We start from the raw sequence: 14,107 nt of genomic DNA, 5'->3' as shown, positions 1-14,107 counted from the left end.
TCTTTCCCTTCCCTGGGAGAGGCTACAATCCTGGGGATTTCTTCCTGATCATATAGTGCTGTTCTGGGGGTAGGGATTATAGAGAGAGGGTGTCTCAAATGTCCTTATTGACCTCAATGTCCCTAGTTTCATGCTTGCCAAGGTTACAGGAGTCTTTGAACAGTTTCTGGATGTCTCACAAGGGAATTTATCCACATGTCATGATTGAATTAGTATGTTGGGTAAATGAAGAGTCCAGAGCTTTCTATTCTGCCATCTTACTTACATCACTCAGTAATATACTTTTTATTGTTTTTCTTTGTCTCAGAGATTCTTAGCACACAAATTAAGATTTATTTGATGATTGAAGTTGATGATGAACATAGAGCACTCAGTGCAGTATGGACTTCAACAGAGGTTAGCCATTTTTACTCCTACTATTTTCATTTTGTGAATAAAAGCACTGAGGCTCAAAGGGGTTAAGTGCAAAATAAGCAACAAAGTCCTCCCTCACGGATAACATTGGACAACCAAACTTCAATAGCTGACTTGGGACAAAAGACAATAGAGACTCTAGGAATAATTTTTATGTTCCCTTAGACTTGTGGCCATTTTTACTATTTATTGGTGTTCCCATAAAAGCAAAATAAAGATAAGGTAAAGTAAAAACTAAGTAGTTTATCAGTTAAGCTAGTGGTAGGGCTGATGAGAATTCAAAAGTTTGAGAATTATCTAATGGTATTAGTCATCTATTGCTGCATCACAAATTATCACAAATTTAGCAGCTTAAAAAAACACACATTTATCATCTCAGAGTTTCTGTGGGTCAGGAAATTCAGGCACAGCCTGGCTAAGTTGTCTATTTCAGGGTCTTTCACAGGCTTCAGTCAAGGTATTTCTCCAGGGCTGTGGTCTCATCAGAAGGATTGAATGAGAAAGGGTCCACTTCCAAGGTCACATCCCAGCCTTGCTGGCAAAATCCAGTTTGTCAAGAGCAGTTAGACTGTGGACCTCTGTTCTCAGCTGGCTATTGGCTAGAAGTGTACCTCAGTTCCTTGCCACAGGTACTTTCCTAACATGGCAGTATGCAAATTGAGAAAGTACTAGAGAGATTCTGCTAGCAAGATGGAAGTCATAATTTTATGCCACCTAATTTCAGAAATGACAGCCCATCATCTTTTCCCTGTTCTCAGGGTTAGCAGAAAGTCACTAGGCAAGCCCACATTCATTGGGTAGGGACTGCAAGAGGATATGAATACCAGGAGGCAAGGATCATTGAGAGACATCTCAGAATCTACCTGCCACACTAGTCAATTTTAAATCATACTGGTAGGAACGAAAGAGCCTAGGTAAACAGAAAGCACTCCTGTTTGGCTGTTTGATATGCTTTTAGAATCTTAATAGATTCCCCTCATGAAATTAGCTTTTACTTATGCAAATATATTCTGAGAATGTAGTATGGCTCTAAAACTTTATGGGTAACAATAAGAAGACAAAAAGAAATAAAAGTTATCTATGACTAGTTAAGTTGTTTAACAGCATAAAATCGGGAGATCCTATTTAATGTTGGTGGGCCAATCTGAATAATGGATAGTGACACACTTAATCCAACATATATGTATTGAGCATACTCTTTTGCATTTAATAGGGGCTAATATCTGTTTGGAAAAAAATCAAATAGAATAGATTTAAATGTGTAGATTTCAATTATCCTTGCTGGTACTCTTCATACTTTAACTTTTACCAAGAGCCATTCTGCCTCCACTTACAATGTAATGAAAATAATTTGTTCCTTAAAGTAGAAATAAAATTGACTATAAAAAATCAGACTCCATGCTGTTATTTCTCACTCCAAACAGAGCTGTGCTTATTATAAACTGTAAAGGGCTGTCTTCTCTCTAATCTGAGGGGATTTTCCAGCCCAGCAAATGAAGACTAAAGCTATATTCAACAGCAGCCAAGGAGTTAAGAAGCTGGGTATGAAATTGTTATTACCAATTGTTATTTCATTACCTGCAGTGCATGGTTGGGATCATTTGAAGTAATGCCGGGAAATCCTCTACTAAAACGATCACGAGGTGGGTTGGAAGTTCATGCCTTTTGACCAGGTCCACAGCCCACATCTGCCACAGTGAATTTTAATTAGACATTATTCCAGAGAGGAGTTCCTGTGCTAGTGTTAAATCAGAAAAAACATAATTCCACAATGCATTATTCATCATTCTGGCATAAATGAAAATAGAGTGGACTTAGAGTAGGAAACTACTTTTCAGCAGGGAGAGGGCTGTTACATAACCAGACTATCAGCCACAAGGTTTAGGCCCAATACTCCAAAAATATATATGATAAAGAAATAAAAATTTTATTTCTAAATTACTATTTCCGTAGTACAAATAAGGCAATGGTTTTCCTTGAACCATCTATAATTCCAATGCATTGCTTTTATTTTTGGTAAGATTAGGATAATATTAATGAAGCCATTGAGGGTATGGATATAGATCATCTTACCTAAAGTCTTGACTAGTTCCAGTATACATTATATGTCTTTGTGACCTGCCTCGTGCTTTGTCTTTAAGTTTCTATTGTGCCTTTCCAGGCAAAATGTAGAGTTATAATTGACCCTGAGCCAAGAATATGTATTCAAATATGTGGAATTTTTTCTTCTTGGAATTTATCAGAGAAATACTTTTGCCAGTGAAGATAGAAAGCCATGTATATTTTTAAGACTGTAAGAGAAAAACCAGGAGAATTTGACACTTACTGAGCCTCTATTATATGCCAACATTTTTTGACATGCATTCTCTCATTGATCAGTCTTGCAAGTAAGCTTTATCCTCCCAGTTTGATAAATGAGAAAAAGGAAACTGTGGGACCATGGAAAGAAAACTAGCATTTGTTGAGCAAGTGACTAGTAACATGAGGGGCACTTCATATGTGTTAATTCATTTCAACTTTATATACTCTTCCCCATGTTATAGTTACAGAAACTAAGGTTGGGAGATGTTAAATAATTTGCACAATATCATACAACTAGTCATCAATTGGACCTCATGTGTATCTAATTTCTTGTATTTTCCCAAGTATATCACAGTATTTCAGCATAAAATCCTTTAAATGTAGCTTCTAGCAGAGGTACTGAAGAATTTAGATGGCTCCCTGCCACCTCAAGAAGGGAAGATTGCTATTTGTAAAACTGTTGTGTTCCCCAGCAAGGAAGGGCATCTTGGAACATTTCCAGAAGTAAATTTATCCATAATTAAATTAATTAAATTATTAAAAGTAATATTGAAGTATCTTCCGTGGCTCAACTGTATGTTCCAAAATAGGACCAGTTACCAAATCTACTCTATTATACTTTCTCTTCTTTCTTTCTTCTTCTTTCTTTCTTTTTTCTAAAATTGTTGAACACTTACTGCTTCACTATAATTTCTTTTTAACTCATCTATTTCCTGCTGTAGACCAGGAGTTCCTTGAAAGCAGATACCTTGGTATATTCTAGGCCTCTAATTCCTGGCGCTTAGCAGATGCTCAGTAAAAAGTGAAAGGATGACTGACTGCATACAAAGAAATTAATTAACCAACAAACATATGGAGCAACAGAGTACCAAACCAGACTCATACTTAGTTCTAGCAAACCTCAGAATACTCTGGACTATGGCCCTCACACTGAAGGTGATGTGATGCCCTGAGGCTGCCTCAAGTTGTAGATTTAGCCTGGCAGGTACTCAGCCAGGATTCAGTTTAACTGAGTGTTACCCACCTCTGTCCCGCCACCATTCAAGATGCTCAGATCTTGATCTCCAATAGCTGAAAGAATAAGGTCCCTCTGATTCTGTGATTATCATATATTTCCCCCACTTGTCCTTCATTCCCCTGTTCCAAACATGCATTTTTTTATTTTGCAAAAACATAAAATGTAGGCTTTCTGCTCACTAGAATTTCTAGAGATAATGTGTAGTGGTTAAGAGCATGAATTTCAAGTCAGACTAAGTAGGTTCAAGCCAGACTACCATTTATTTATTCACATGTGACCTTCGAAAGTCTAAGTTTCAGGTTCTCATGGGTAAATGGGGACAATAGAAGTACCTACCTCAGAGAATTATTATGGAAATTATTTTAATGATGAACCAAATGTGAGCATGGTTCCTGACACATTATTTTTTAATAATAGAATGAGGCTGAGAAAATATCTTTTCATTTGGCTATTCAGTTTATAAGGACTTAGGAATTAAAACCAAAAGAGAAGCGAAATTCCCTTTATTCTCCTAAAAATGTACAGTTGATCCTTGAACAACATGTGGGTTAGGGGTGCTGACCCTCTGCACAGTCGCAAGTCCGCATATAACTTACGGTCAGCCCTTCGCATCCACGATTCCTCCATACCTGCCGTTTTGCACCATAGATTCAACCAGTTGCAGATCATGTAATACTATAGTATTTACTATCGAAAAAACCCACGTACAAGTGGACCCACGCAGTTCAAACCTGTGTTGTTCAAGGGTCAACTTTGTTAACTGAATAGTCTAGTTGCAAGGACAAGAATGTCTACGGTTTGGCCCAGCTTCAGGTCTTGTGCCCATTCTGGCAATGAGGATGAGATGTTCTGGTCATTGGCCTGGGTCATATGACCTCCTTAAGGGCTGGGATGGATGAGGGGGTAAGAAAGGGAGTACTGCCTTACCCAAACCACATGGACTGAGAGTGAAAGAGGAGATAAAGGAAAATAAAGTTGCTGCTACCAGAAACAACTTTAAAAGGACTAAACCAACCATGGATGACCAATGTAGGATGATATTACTAACCAAGAGAAATGAAAGCATCTCTGAATGCTTGCTTGCTCCTAAATTAAAATGTGGACATATAAAAGAGAAATAGGCAAATTCAAGGCCTATTCTGATTTAATTGGAACTACAAAGGAATTTTTGCTCGAGGCCACGAAGTTGAGTCTAAGCATTGCAAGTGAAACGGACATAAGTAGATATCCAAGTAGGTTAATCAGGGATTTCTTTTTTTTTTTTTTTTTTTTTCAGTACACAGGCCTCTCGCCGTTGTGGCCTCTCCCGTTGCGGAGCACAGGCTCCGGACGCGCAGGCTCAGGGGCCATGGCTCATGGGCCCAGCCGCTTCGCGGCATGTGGGATCTTCCCGGACCGGGGCACGAACCCGTGTCCCCTGCATCGGCAGGCAGACTCTCAACCACTGCACCACCAGGGAAGCCGAGGGAATTTCTTTAATAGCCAATTTGGCTAAGAGAATTTCTTTATAAAGATTCTTTCTACCCCTCTCATAAATTACTTAGATGCTTACTTTAAATTTTCCACAGCCTTGAAAAGCATAGCTCCCCAAATTTAAACTATTCATGTACCCATAGGGGAATTATGCAATAAAAGACAGAAGGTATGCAAATAAAAAGATCAATTTTCCTATGCCTGTCTGTCCTGCTATATTTAAATAAAATCTCATGTATTCTCTTGTCTCAGGAAAGAATAAGCAAGAATAACAAAATTCAGAAAGACATAAATTGCCAATACTTCCTAATGCAGCTTTGTTCCAGACACTTTTATAAAAGTCCTACTGATCGCAAGCTTCAAATATTACTTAAATCAGGACATTTTGTCCTAAAGTTATTTATCCATGAGTGTGTATGTGTGTGTGTATATGTGTGTTTGAGTGTATATGTATTTGTTTCCCTTTCTCTCTACCTTCAATTTCTCTTCATAAGAAATTTCTTCTCCCTATAGTCATCTACCACTCAAGTCATGAAACATAGAGGAATGAACACAACACTTGGATGATGTAACTTTGTTTCTTAAGTAGCATGTCAGATATTCCATCAGTTGTTCAAAATATTCACACATACACAAAAAAACAAGTAAATGTAGAAGGTAATTATGGAGGTCACAGAAAATCTCTTTTATCTTTTTGTTTTTAAATGAAACGTACACTTTTAGGTCATGAATCAAAATAAAATTGTGCAAAAATCTTGGGAAGACCATTAAAAAGGACATGAAAATCTCCAGTTATAACTAATGAACACAATTAAGTAAATGGTCTTCCAGTTTCTCAATCGCTAATCCAAGCACTGTTTTCCAGGATTTAAAATGAATAAGAAAACCATAGAAACTGACACTTAGCCACACATGCAAAGAAATCTCACTTAATTCTATTGTGTTTTTAAAACATGGATATTTGAGAGGTCAGTGCATCAGATAAGTACACTGAAACATAGCTTTTATTTATGACCACTAGAAATAAATAAACTCTGGAGGAGTACGAGACAAGAAAAGAAAACCTGGATCCAATTAGAGATGTTCCCAGTTCTGGGTTAGGCCTGTTTTCCCTGGAGGTTCTACAAACCTACAGTCAACATTAATTCCAAAATGTATCAAGTCAAACAATGTATTATTAAATAAAAATATCACTGGATATTGTAGACTATCTTTGGAAAAATGTTTTATGAAAACACACCTTAATCATTTAGCTTGGCTAAGTCCGTAATTAAACAAAAATGTATCTATATCTTTCAACAAATCTTGACTCAATTTGGTAGCATTAGACTCACGTTGACGGCTTTCTTCCTAGTTGTAAAAAAAAAAAAAAATACTATCACTATGAGCTTACTCTCTTACAAAAGCTTTTATCATTGGATTGTAAGTGACCAGCTTCCTTAAAACCCCATCTTATTCCTTTCTTAAAGTCTCATTTAATATAATGTATATCATATATTATAGTATTATCTAAATATAAATGCTTAATTATACCATTATGGAATAGAATAACAATAGGGTTGAAAAAGAGTTCCCACTGAGATTTAATTCAGGGTCATGGATTAGACATTGCACTCTTAATAATTCCCCATTCACCAGTATCACATTCTCAAAGCCTATTCCTTGTAAATCTACCTCAGTTATCACCTTCTCTGAAAAGACTTCCATGACCATACCCTTTACCACTAGAAAGATAAAGCTATTAAAAAAAAAATACCTCCAGTATTTTGTGCAATGAGGTAAAGTGCCAATGAACATGTAATCGGGTAATCACTCTCTCGTGCATGCCACCCTGTACAAACTCTTACGATTATACTTCTCACATTATACTATAGTTGTTTGTTTAATGCCAGTCTATAGAGTGAAACTCTGACTTACTTTGATCTGAATCCATGTTGTATTCATTTTTTTTAACATCTTTATTGGAGTATAATTGCTTTACAATGGTGTGTTAGTTTCTGCCTTATAACAAAGTGAACCAGTTATACATATACATATGTTCCCATATCTCTTCCCTCTTGCGTCTCCTTCCCTTCCCACCCTCCCTATCCCACCCCTCTAGGTGGTCACAAAGCACCAAGCTGATCTCCCTGTGCTATGTGGCTGCTTCCCACTAGCTATCTATTTTACTTTTGGTAGTGTATATATGTCCATGCCACTCTCTCACTTTGTCACAGCTGACCCTTCCCCCTCCCCATATCCTCAAGTCCATTGTCTAGTAGGTCAGTGGCAGGTGCTGCCTTAACCCGGCTGTCTTAACTGAGCCAGGGCACTTGTCTCCCAGTTGCTGTGAGTCTTGGCTGCTAATGGCCCATAGGTACCTTTCTCGAGAGCATTGTCTTTGGCTAATAGGACCCCAGAAATGCCTACGAGGAGAGCCCTCATTAAATGACTGGATGATTCAAGGGTACACAATCTCTTGACCCAAGGTTGGACAAGTCTGTAATGTTCTTCATACTCTAAGAGCTCCCCTGGCGATCAGGCTGAGACTAGAAGGTAATTATGGAGGTCACAGAAAATCTCTTTTCTTTTCTCCTTTTGTTTTTAAATGAAGCATGCATTTTTAGGTTATGAATTGAAAGAAAATTGTGTGACTATTCCCAACAGCCAAAACATGGAAACAACCTAAATTCCATTAACAGATGAATGGATAAAGGAGATGTGGTACATATATACAATGGAATACTACCTAGCCACAAAAAAAGAATGAAATAATGCCATTTGCAGCAACATGGATGGAGCTAGAGATTATCATACTAAATGAAGCAAGTCAGAAAGAGAAAGACAAATACCATATGATATCACTTATATGTGGGATCTAAAATATGACATAAATGAACCTATCTATGAAACAGAAACAGAATCAGGGACATAGAGAATAGACTGCTGGTTGCCAAGCATGGAAGTGGGTGGAAGAGGGTTGGATTGGGAGTTTGGGATTAGCAGATGCAAACTGGCATATATAGAATGGATAAACAACAAGGTCCTACTATATAGCACAGGGAAGTATATTCAATATTCTGTGATAAACCATAATGGAAAAGAATATGAAAAAAGATATATATATATATATATATATATATATATATCTGAGTCACTTTGCTCTACAGCAGTAATTAATAAAACATTGTAATTCACCTGCTGTATGCTTCAATAAAAAATAAATTTATAAAAAAGAAAATTGTGCAAAAATCTTTGGAACACCATTAAAAAGGATATGGAATATGAAAATCTCCAGTAATAAATAATGAACACAATTAAATAAATGTTCTGCCAGTTTCACAATCTCTAAGCCAAGCAGCTAAGCACCCACATCTCTGCTTAGCTTCTCCCGTCTCCTAATCTGCTTCCCTCACTTCCTTCCAGGTTTCTCCTAGAAGCACTTCATCAGTAAATCACTTGCACAAAGACCCCCATATCAGGCTGTGCTTTTAGGAAATCTGACCTAAGACATAGCTCTAAGTGCACTGATTTCTATGAAAAATTGACTTTTTCTCCTATTAAACTCATAACAGAAACAGAAATTATGACATTCGGCTCTTCATATCCAGTACTTAACTCAGTGTGTGATGGATAATAAATACTTGAAAAGAAAAGTTTGTAAATTTGAATTAATGTATGAGTATATTTACCTCACTCCTAATTCTCATCTTGTACTGAATAGATAAGTCCTAGGAAAAGAAAGAGATGGGCCTAAGGATTATCATTGCCATTATCATTTAATACCATTGTTTCTCTAAAACCAAATGAATATGAATTGTTGGTAGAAAAGGTTAACTCTGAAGTAAGCGGGGATAAAGAAGCCCCTCCCCCAAATTCTATCCCTACAGTAATGCAGATAAACAGTGGGACCTCATCAACTGAATAGATTCATTAATGGTAGCTAATAACATATATCAAAACAAAATTTTCTTTTGTTTTATTTTTCAACTTCCTGTGACAATATTTTCCATTTCTCACTTTCATCCTACTCCCATATTAATTCAGCATTAGACTGGTAAATATCAAGCCAATTCTAGAAAATAAAGATGGGGCATTTTTCAGCTGTAGCACAGCATATCACCAGGGATTAAAACAAATGTGGTGCTCCAGTCTCTGCTGTATCCCTTGCAAATGATCCTTATTTCACTTAGGAAGTTAAGATTCCGCCAAATGAATCAACAAGTCCGTCTAGAAGGACAAGAACTCCCACATTAATCAAAAGCATGTGAATATATCTAAATTAATCCGAAGGCACAAGCTTCTTGATCCATGTTTCTGCTCCAGCCTACGTCTTACTAACAAAGTAGCAGGATTTCCATGGGTAGAAAATGGAATGATACTCTCAATATTCTACTTTTAATTCCTGTTACTAACTGATCATCTCAAATTTTGGTCAAGACAGCATAAAAATAATTGACTCTTCACAAACACATTTTGTTTGGAGGTAGCAAGAGCCTTCTGTTGAGAAAAGGCTCATTGGGTTTCTGTTACTCAAACTTGGGTCAAATAGGCAAGATCCGCCTCTCAACACAACAACCCAAAATTACTCAAATGCTGTGTCTAAGTAGATTAACTGTTCAGGAACACGTGTGTTTGCTCAGCTCCTCTGGGAACCTCCAGCCATCAGCTGCCTCTCAATTACAGAGTTATGACCCAAACCTATGAGGCAGGGAGGGAGCAGGGACAGGAATTCTAGAGAAAATTTGCCTTTAATATTGAATCAGTTGCCATTAAACCCAAGTAAGGTGCTGGATATGTTAGGTGTGTTATTTCATCTACTCTTTACGATAACCGTGATGGAATTGTATTTTATCTTCATTTTACAAGTGATAAAACTTGTTTTTTTCAGATATTAAGTAGCTTTTACAAAAGTCACATAGCTACTAAGTAGTAGAGCTAGAATCTAAACAAAGGACTTTTCTGTACCAAAGCCCATCGTCTTTTGACTACATCACTCTATGTCGGGTTAGCTAGTATACACTAAGGGTCTAGTGCTGAGCTCTTAAATCTTGGCATCTCTGTGACTTGGGAACTAAAAGGGAAGTTTCTGTGGACACTCCCTTTCTTAATGACACCACTATTTATAATCCCATCACTCTTCTGTTATATTACTTACTAACAACTGATAAAAGATTTGTTGTAAGAAGCAATTGTCTATGCTGAATAAGAGTGGGTACAGTCTTCTTTAAGGTTATCAGATGAGTTAGTCAAAGGCAGTAGATACTTTGAGGGCATGCTAAAGCTTTGGAGTATGTCAGCAAATGAAGACATTCTTGGATTAAGCAAAATATTGGGTACCCTCAATGTTACAGACAAATGTTCATGGCACACTTAGGCATGTTCATAGCTCCATGGCTTCCCAATCCCTGGGGGAAGTTTCAAAATTATTGTCCAGTCTTCTGAGTCAGGAAGAAAGGGAATGAGGCTGGATTCTACTCTACAGGGAGGTGGAGGAGAAAATGCATTGCTATCTTCTGTTTCCTTTGTGAAGTGATGTACAGAGTTACCTACGAAGAGTGAAGGATATGAGACAAAGATGGGGAGACTTAGAGCTGTAAAGGCTAAATGGGTTTGGATTCACTATCTTGGGGAATGGGAGAAAAGACTGAAGGTGACAAGGTTACTACAATGCAAGGTCCAAGAGGTCAGGAATTTTTCTCCCTTGTATCTCCTAAGTGTTTGCACAGAGTAGGTACTCAATAAATATTTATGGAATGAGCAATCTCAGAAGAAATTCTTGCATTCATTTTATAAATGGCAGCATTCACAGTACAATTTTGTAAGTAAATTCTGTTAACAGTATTTCAGTGAAATTGCTGGCATCTCACACCATATCATCTGTCTCTCGTGTTCTTCATGATGCCAACCAACGAGTCTTTGTGCAATCGAGATCTGGACAAAATGACTGTCAAGGGTGAATGAGAGGTGTAAAGATTAGCCTGAAGATTACTTGTATATGATGGATCCAGGTTTTGCCTTGGTGATGGTGAAGTGGTTTGTGGGTGTTGTAAGATGATGATATGTAGACGAGTCTGAGGTCCTTTGGAAACACTGCTGCCCACAGCCTCTTCCTTACCTCTACTGTCTACAAGCGCTGGCCTGCCCTTTACTTATCACCTCTGAGCACCAGAGGTTCCCAGATGCTACATCTGAATTCTTCCTTTTCCCCTTGTTCCAGAGTTTCTTGGTGCTCCCTCTGTCTTTTCTCCTCCTCCAAGAGGAGCTTCTGACAGGACTACAGAGGATTGGCCCATCCTCCTGCCAACAGCTACCCATCAATTTTGGTGCTCCGTTTTGCAAGAAGTTCTAAACTTCTAGAGGAAGTTACAGTACTCTCTTGGCCTAGAGATGGTGCATCATGATGGTTTTAGGTCTTGGGCTCTACATCCTCCTTGGTACCCCGTCTCATCAACTTTTCATGACCTCTGCTCCCTTAACTCACCAGTTCCTGTGTGTGTTCAGCTTCTATCATGTAGAGGTAGAAAGAAGCGGGGAACAGCAGTGTGGTGTACTAGTCAAGTTTAAGCTTTCAAACTGTATTTGCAAATACAGCGCTTTCTAATCTCCATACAAAAGTCAAGTTTAAAGCAAAGACTTATTAAATCTGTATAAAATATACAAATGAGTAAATTATTGCTAATGGCATGACTTGCCAAGTTCCTCTTCAAAGCTGGACCAGGAAAAATTACTTTCATCCTAAACAATAAGTTCATTTCTTCAATGTCCAGGATACCTCACTAATCCATTTCAGGTTTTTAGTATAATACAGATCTGCCCACATTTGTAAAACAAAGACTTAGCTGCAAGAGAAATGAGGAAAAAAGCAAGGACTACATTTCCAAATAACATGGAAAAAACATTAAATCAGGATTCATTTTAAACAAGTTTCTGCTAGACAGTGTGGGTTGAGTGTGATTACCAGTTCTGGGAACCCATTATGAAACACATAAAAGTTAAACATTGCACTGGAAAATTGATACAGTGAGTTGAATTCATTTATCTATTGAACAGCAAATAAAGCTGTTTTGGCAAGGAGAGTTAGGATATCTGGGGAGACGATTCTATCACAAGGAAGTAGGTAAGAACAAGTTAGGTTAAGAAAAATAAGAGGTACAGAGATGGAACTTTGCACAAACATTCAGAAAGCGGTGGATTTATGTTATGTCAGTTTAGCTCAAGTGGGACTAAGTGTCTCAAAACTGCCTTCTCTGCATAGTTCCTGGTTATCATGAAGTATCAGCCACATTCTTTTTGTCTTCAGAAGGTCAAAGTACGCAATGAGGCTACTTGCAGTCTATACACATTGTTGCTCACTCAGCGTCTTGGGGTAAAATCCCCTCCTATAGGTCCTGCAGCTCCTGCCAGATCCTCATTTGGTTTCTCTGGCTCCTGTGCTAGGTGCAAATTTAGCTCCATATTGAAGGGCACTAGCTTCCCCTGCAGGATACCCCACCATCAACGTTGCTCATGTAAAGACCACCATGTTGATCATGCAGGAGAATGTCACAGATTTTAGCCTGTCTTCATGGGCCCCAGTCAGCTTCCCAGGTTCCCACCCTCGCTCACTTCCCTCACTTCACATCCATCTTCCTTTTTAACTGCCCACCCTGAAGATTTCTGCTCCACCATCAGACCTGGAAGAAATCGCCTCACCTCATGGTTTAACCATGTCCCACAACTGTGCAAGGGGCCAAGCTACCATAATAAGCCCCCTATTGAGATATTAGTGTATATTTCAGAGAGGCTGTGCTTCTCTGATCAAACTCTGACTGAAATACAGGGTGAAGTTATTTGAGTGGGGAAAAACTGGGGAACATAATTAGATAAAGCATCTTTCATTTCTCAAAAGAAAGAGGATGCCTTTCACTAAGCTACCGTCGCTGCTAAGTTCTCTGTGAAGCTCAACAAAAGTTAAATCTTTTCTATTTAAGACCTCCAGCTGTGTTCTGAGGATAAAACAATTTACTAGCAAACTATTTTCTTGATGTTCAGTATGTTCATATAACCTTATCCATGTTATTGAAGTTACTAGTCACACACTTTTAAGTCATACACAATAGCTATATACTTATGTATATATTTTGTATGTTTTTATATTTATGGAGAACATTTCAAATATATTCAGTGTTTGACATTAAGTGATATCACCATTCTTAGTAGCTGGTGTTCAATACTTAAGATTTTGCTTTGTATACCACTTTTGATGTGTATTTTTACCTATGACCTGATTTTTTTTCTCAAAACAATTCTGAGAAGTCAGAAAAGAGCCCGTAAGTAGTTGTGATGTGATATATAAGGAGAGAACAAAAACCACTCTATAACTAGATCTTGCTTTATTTGTCTCAAACCTTCAGCTGATGCCCCAGAATTATTAATTGAAAACCTGTCTTCTTATTCATTCAATAAGTACTGAGGGCCCAATAAGGGCCAGACACAACATTAAAGATTAGGGTTAATGAATAATGCGTGAGAATCTATCCACAGTGACGTGATATTTCTAGTACAAGAGACAACCATGTAAAGTACATTTTCAGCATGATACAGTACTACTATAATGTGAGAATGTACAAGGAAAGCAGAGATCAACTCAGCTAGGAGAATGAGGAAAGAAGCCTTCACAAAGGAAGTGCTGCTTGAGTTAACACCTGAAGGACAAGAAAGGTTTTTTCAAGGTGAAAGTCTTACAGCCAGAGTTAACAGCATATGCAGAAAGTATACGCACGCAGTAGAGTTACTCTTTTGGAATTATAATAGCTCAGTGTATTGGAATATAGAGAATGGGCAATGAAGCTTGCGAAGAAGACATAACTCAGTTCAGTAAAGGCTTTTGGGGTCATGCTAAGGAATTTGGGCAATGCAAGTCATTAAAATGTTTAAACT

The sequence above is a fragment of the Lipotes vexillifer genome, unplaced genomic scaffold (genome assembly GCF_000442215.2).
Source record: "Lipotes vexillifer unplaced genomic scaffold, Lipotes_vexillifer_v1.1 scaffold440, whole genome shotgun sequence".
NCBI classification, from domain to species: Eukaryota; Metazoa; Chordata; class Mammalia; order Artiodactyla; family Lipotidae; genus Lipotes; species Lipotes vexillifer.
Note: the sequence above shows the minus strand (reverse complement) of the source record.